Genomic DNA, 7,561 nt, shown 5'->3' with positions numbered 1-7,561 from the left:
CTTATAAGTTGGAATTGCCCGGAGGATTGTTAGGAGTTCAAGACGTGTTCCATGTTTCCCAGTTGAAAAAGTGCCACACAGAGATGGCTGATATACCACTAAGAGATACAGTTCCGCTGGAAGCGATTCAGTTGGACAGTGATTTGACCTATGAAGAGAAACCAGTCAAGATTCTTGAGTATGCCAGCCGAGTCACCCGCAGCAAGATTATCAAGTTTTGCAAAGTTCAGTGGAGCCACCACAGGGAGGACGAAGCCACCTCGGAACGAGAAGAAGATCTGTTGAAGAACCACCCTCACCTATTTTCTAGCCAACATGAATCTCGAGGGCGAGATTCATCTTAAGGGGGGTAGGTTTCTAACATCCCAAATTTCCAATTTGGAATGTTATACAATAGCTCATCATTGCATATCTTATTTATTTGCATTTTGGTTGATCCTAGAAATTTCATGCAACTTAAGGACCCTCGGAGAGAGTTGGGGATTTCGTTATTTTCATATTTGAGTTTTCTCAAATTTTGAAAATAGGATCATTTGATTTTATTTATTTTATCTTCAATTATTTCTATTATACAATTATGAGAGAGGGAATAAAATGACTTTCCCAAAATAAAGAAATATTGAGGATTTAGTAAAAAAATCAAATAAGATTTTATTTTGGTTTTATTTGCTATTTTATTTGAATTTAGGAAAAAATTGCACATTTTCAAAAATTGCATTTAGGGCCAAGAAAATGTTCATCCTATTATAAATATTTTATTTAGACGGTGAAAATTTGTTTTGGCATTTTTAGATTTATTTATTTATTTTTCTAGAATTTTTTTTAGTTGCAGCGATATTGTTTTTTTAAAAAAAACCCGCGCGCCCGACTGGGCCGAAGGCCCAGCCGAGCCGGCCCAGCCACCGCCGCCTCCCGCGAGCCTGATCGGGACTAGATTCCCGATCTCCGCCGCCGTCGTGTCCAGGAGGGACTCGCCTCCCGAGGCCGCCCCCTTCCCCAAGTTGGCCGCCCCCCCCCTTTTATAACCCCACCGGAGCCCCCCTTGGAGCCTCTTGCCACCACCGCCGCCTCCCCACACTGCCCGCACCGCCGCAAGCCGCCGCCCGCGCCACCTGCCGCCGCCGCCGCCGCCCAGAGCCGCCGCCCCGCACCACCCGCCGCCGCCCGGAGCCCCGCCAGAACATCACCGGAGCCCGAGCCGAGGTAGCCGCCGCCGACCGGTTTTCTGAGAAAAACCACTTTGGTTTTTTTAGAAAACCCTAGTTTTTTTAATATATCAGTTTTTCTCCGGTTTATTTATTTAGCGAGTGTTCGCTCATTCGTTCGTTTTAACGAACGCGTTCATCGTTTAGTTCCAGTTAACGAACGCTCGTTCGTTAGCCTGTTCATCGTTTTTCTTTTTCTCGGATTAAATCCGCGATTTTTCTGATCGCGATTCCTGATCTGATGTTCGTTTTAGTTTAACTTTTCGCTCGTTTATCGGAATCAGGCGATTCAAGCGCCTGGAGTTTCGTCTCGAAACCCTGTTTCCGTTTACCCAACTCAAACAATTTTTTGCCTCAATAAAATTTTTCCTAGTTTCAGATTAGTAAACGGAGCTTGTTTCTTTTGTCGTTTGTCTTTCGTTGCTTCGTTCGATTTGTTTCTTTTTGCCAACCGGAGTTCTTAAGTTGAACTTTCTGGTTAGATATCTTATTCGAGTTTTACCTGTGCATTAGATGAGTACTTATTGTATGCTTGTTTGTTTGCGATAGAGTATTCGGAGTGCGCCGCTTGCTACTTCGAATCACTAGGTTTCACAGATCATCAGCAAGGCAAGTAACACTTTGATCATACCTCCTACTACCTAGTTTTTATTGCATTAGATCAACCCTCTCACATTGCATGATTAGGATCTAATTAAATTGTGGGTTTGGGAAGTAGTTGAGGTAGTACCTATCACCTGTTATTATCAAACCTTTGGGAGTTACTTCTACGTTTGCTTATTATGCCATGCTATGCTAGTAGACGTGGATTGGGTGAGTGAAATCCATGACAGATGTGAGTTTGTTAAATTAAGGGTTTATCTAAGGTGGCAACTTAAACACACATCTGGGTGGATTGAGGCACTTGGGTATTCCAGCTATTGCCTGTTGTTTTTCTTTTGGACCGCCACCCAGTCTCAAAGGGATCATGAGATTATTCATACTAGAAACTTCCGTGTGCAACCACAAGCTACTATGGGCTCTAGCACAGTTGACTAAGTCATGCGAACTCTTACAGTGGTAGACTAGCAGATGTAGGGGATGTAGGTTCGTACGGTCTACCCGTTCGTAAGGTGCTAGCGCTTCTGAAAGAATATGTCTCGGTCATCCGTTTCTCAAACACCATGTAGTGCGATAATCCCAACGGAGGAGATCGAGTCTTGTGGGGAAAAGTGCGCAAACCTCTGCAGAGTGTATAAACTAATCATGGTTAGCCGTGTCCCCGGTTATGGACATATTGAGTATCTAGTTCTTGGATTATCATGTGAATCTCATCATGTTACTCTAAATTAATTTTGTTGGGTTTAATGATGATGCTTAATTGGGATTGAGAATGCTGTCAACCATTCTCAATGTTTAACAACTACCATGATAGTTAAATAAAATTTATTCCTTTGCAGTAGGGAAAAATTGTCTTTACGAAAAACTGTAACCATAGAGCTTTCCACCAGCCAAATATGCATGTAGTATAGTCTTACTCTTTCATTGCTCTCTATGTGTTACTTTGCCAGCATATTCCATGTGCTGACCCGTTTTCAGGCTGCAACATTCATGTTGCAGACTTTTCAGACGACGAGTAAGGTTCCCTTTAGGTCGTGGTCCTATACTCAGTGATGCCGTTGGAGTTGATGGACTCACTTATCTTCCAAGCCTTCCGCTGTTATCGTTATTAGATGGCCTTAAGCCATATTTATTGTAATAAGTTCTCTTTTTGAGACTCGATGTAATAAGTGTGTGATTGCTACTCTATTATAAATCCTTCAAGTACTGTGTGGTGTTAGCATTACTGATCTAGGGATGACACCGGAGCATAGAGATTGGACCGTTTGAGGTCTGGTCGCTACAGCTGCATGCTCGTGGGGCATGCACACGACCATCGTCAAAGCGAGGCCAAAGCTTTTCAAGACACCCTGCTTGCTGCTATCTGGTCTTGCGAGATTGGCTCACCATGATACGGAGGTGTACATGATGCCCCTCGACCTCAATCCGATCTCCATTAGCCGAAACTTCTTTGCAGGTATGTAGTGGGTCGCCGTACATCATTTCCCTCGACTTTGATCCGATCACCATCGCCCGAAACTTCTTGGCAGGTATGTACTGGGTCGGCATGAACTCCCACTGGATGGCTGCCTTCAGAGAAGACGGTAAAAAGTTGGTGCTCGTGAACTTCCAGACCTCCCATGAGATTATCCTTCCTCTGTTGGATTATATAGAGTTTTACCATCGCGGTCCTAGTCATCTAGATTACCACGTCAGTTGGACGGACCTTGTTTTGCAGAAGATTGTAATCTTCCAAGTGCCCACATGACATGCAAATTATGCAGACTTCAAGCTAATTGCCTTGTTCGACCGCGGACTCGCCTATCTTTTCGCCGGTGCCTTCTTTAGCTAGAGACAACTCAGCTCGCAGTGGATCATCGTCAAAGCTAATACACACTGCTGTGATGCTATTGAACACAATGGCATCATCTACGTGATCGACAAAGCAGATGGCACCACGTATTGCTGGGACGGCGCGTGTAAGTTGTTTCCATCTCATGTTAACGATGACGCCATGACACTGTTTGATCTTTTTGTGATGATTGCCATATCCCTGTTTGAGCAGAATTTGAGTAGAACTATGGCAATGTATTAGAGACGCCGTAAATCAGCTATATTTGGAATGAGTTAATTCATGCGATTGTGATCATGTCATTATAGCCAATTTGTACCCCTGAATAATCAAACGGTTAGGAATATATGGATATTCTCCTTATTTTACAGTAATCTATATACTACTACTAAATATGAGCGTGCATCAATGGCCATGTTAGTTTCCTCATTTTCATGATGTAGAAACATGCACCACACTGTTGGTTTCATCTAACCGTACATTAGGGAAGTAAATGTGCATATGGAGAACTCTATATTTGGAAGTAGTGAAATTCTGTAATGCTTACCGTGTGTACGTACCTATATTCGCCCTTCAGCAATCAATGGCTAGAATAATATCCTCACAAAATTTTTTCCCACAAAACACGAGTATATAACAATGCATGGTCTTTTAGTTACCTTGAATAATTTGTTTGTGAGGACGGAACATGATTCCATAACATGCATGACATGGTAGTTTTCTTTGAAGAATCAATTGCGAGATAACATGAGTATAACCATGCACGACACTTCTATATTTTCGAACCCAGTATACATTTCCCTATATTTTCCTCCCAGTTCCAACAGGGACATATCAATGTTGATCTTACATTAACAATGCTAATCTTACATTAACAATGCTGATCTTACATTAACAATGATGTTTCTTGCATTATCCTACTCATACTCTAAACAATGCTGATCTTACATTAACAATGCCGGTCCTTTTTGATACGATGCAGTGTCCCTACAATTACTGCCCTTTGTAATCACACCACCTTTACCAAAAATAGGGAAGCACAACTGGTTCCTCGCTCGATCAGACGACGACAAAAGACTGATGATCATTCGGACACATGAGCCAGAAAAGTTATTTTGTAAAAACCCACTGTATACAAGCACCATGAAGTACGTGAGTATCAGGACAGTGGCTGTTATGTCTATGAGCAGGATACCATCTTGTTGGGGCCTTCAGGATTTTTTAGTTGGAGGCGGGTAAACAACCTTGGTTCACACTCTCTGTTTCTCGGACTCAATTATCCGATTAACCAGGAGATCACCGTTGGCAAGGACCTTGATGGCAGAGAGGATCTGTTTGCTATGGAAAACTGTGTCTACACGGCGAGCCCTAGGAGTTCGGGAGAAAACTCCCCTGATTGTCAACGATACAGCCTGCAGCCAAAAGAAGGTGAGAATGACAAAGGAATCCGGATTAACTTTGATCCTTGGATGTCTCAATTACGACAGGCAGTGATGTGGTTCAAGCCTTCAGGTTGATAGGTAATTGGGTTGTTGCGTCGAAAGGGTGGAGTACTGGTGTCTCTGGATCATTGGTCGCTGAAGCAGGGTTGCAAATTATGATGGTGTTGGATCATCTCTCCGAATGACTTTGTTGTCTTTGCTGCTTGTTCTGGATGGGTAGTTATTTCTTTTGTTATGCATATTCCTTGTCATTTGGTCATCCTCATCTATGTCACTCTTGCTATGTAATAGTTGGCTCTGTTTAGAATGTCATTCTTGTCTGGATCATGAGAGTCTGAGTGCTGCAGATGAGTGCATTTTTGTGGTGTAGCAAGACTTCTTATGAACTATCATGTCTTGCTGTTTATGTCAGTAGTAGTCACTAGTCAGTGTTTGAATGTTGTATATATCGTTGTTTCGAACTATTTATTGTCTTGAACTACTAGTGGGCTAAATGAGGGCATCACCATTCTCCAGTGCTCAGAGTGTATCTTTTTTTTCAAGTTATATAATTTGAGCTCAGTGTCTTTTCGATGATGTACACTTGTTTGGGCCAGTGAGGTGTTGTTGAATATGGGCCGAGTAGTAACGCAATGCCAAACAGGTCAATTATGACTCTCAGGTCGGGCTTTCAAAAGATCCTAAAAAATGGTCGGTCTCTCCAAAAAATAAAGAATAAGGACTCCTAGGCCAACATGTGGGCGCCACCGGTGTTTTCGTGCGCTTGCGCGCCGAGAGCATATTGGCGTGTGTTCGAAATTCAAGCTACCTTTTCATCCCCAATCTTCCGCCCCTCCCCCACCTGTGGAATCTTGATTCCTACTCCAGTTCCCCCAAATCCCCCTCCTGTACTCATTGTACTCAAGCTCACTATCATGTCGCCGGTCAACGCGGATCTCCGAGCCGGAGATCCTGAGGTCCGTCCTGCCTTCGGTCGCTGCGTGCTGTCGCTCAACAGTGGCATGGCGACGCTTGACGACCAGTTTGCCGGCAAAGTGCTGATGGTAACCATTAATGGCGACCGGCCTCCCGTCTTACCGGACGACCTTGTCAAAGCTCTTGGCATTGTGCACGACATCCAAATAAGTGACTTGCTCGTCGAAGTCTGTCCGCCACCGGCTGATTTCTTAGTCAGGTTCCGGACAACTTTCGACTAGAGTCGTGTGTTCGAATCTTCCCAGTGTTGGTTCTGCGATGGCGCGCTGGTGAGCTTTGATCGGTGGCACCCGGGATGGGGCTCGGTGCCCTATGAGCTTGAGTTTTTAACAAAGCTTACCTTCCATGGCATGCCTCGACATGCTTGGAACAGCGAGTCCATGAATGAGCTTATCAACGACCTTGGAGGTGAGCTCGTAAGTTCGTGTGTTCCTCCAGACAGCTGGGCTCCGATGGTTATGGCATGGATGAAGAAGCCGTCCATCATACCGAAGGTGATTGGTGTTGAGATACCGGTGCAGGAACCGTGGTTGTACTATTCATCGCCACCAAGGCCGTCGCGGACCATGTTAGGGATGTACCTGTATCGAGTGTTCGTGCATGTCGAAGAAGTAGTTAGTCCATCAATCAAAGTCCTGCCGCCGCCACTGTTGCTAGGGTCCGTCGACGACGTCCATTACAGGAGTCAACGTCAGACTTTCACCGTGTTGCTCGGAACGTTGGATGGCACAGGGCCTACTCCATCGCGTGGCGAAGGCCACTTCTTATTTGGAAGAAGAGGCAGGGTTGGCTGCCTGGATGTGCTCTAATTTGAGGTAACAACTGAATCTTGTCAGATACTAGTTAAATCTGAGCTATGGGTGTGAAGCACTGATGTGCCAGTACATTTGATTGTGACCTATTCTAATTTTGTACCTGAACTTTTTTTAGAAAGGGTTGTACGTCAACTTAATGTGCTAGCAGAACTTATTGTGTTGTCTGTCTGTTTTCTTTGCACAACATTCAAGATATTTCCTTGTCATTGATAAAGACGATGAACCGTTATGTACAAGTTCGTTGGTTTCAACATAGCCCTACCCATAGTGATCCACTGCTTCCATCCTGATTGTGCCGCCTGCGTGAAATTTTTGTATGTGCTATGATGTTCTATATGATTGTGTCAACTATATAAGTTTTACTGAGCATCAGCAATGCATATGGCTGAAAGATGTATTTATGAGCATCGACCGATGGGTCTCTCTCTCTCACACACACACGCACAAGTGGGACCTGTTGAATTATTTCTTTGCTCGTGACAGCTTTTAATTAGGCTCCACTGTAATCTAACTTTTTTATTAAGTTATTAATTGAGCTTAGTGACTTCAAAAAGTTGTACAGAAGCCTTGTTTGGGACTTTCCGGCGTTGCTGAATGTGGGCTGAGTAGCCATGTTAGGTTGTACTGTACTACACATGCCTTTTTTTAACATCAGCAATGCAACTAGGACGATAGTTGTACACAATATCCGGG

This window comes from Triticum aestivum, chromosome 2A (genome assembly GCF_018294505.1).
Source record: "Triticum aestivum cultivar Chinese Spring chromosome 2A, IWGSC CS RefSeq v2.1, whole genome shotgun sequence".
Taxonomy (NCBI): Eukaryota; Viridiplantae; Streptophyta; class Magnoliopsida; order Poales; family Poaceae; genus Triticum; species Triticum aestivum.
The sequence above is the reverse complement of the archived record's forward strand: the minus strand, read 5'-3'. Positions refer to the sequence as shown.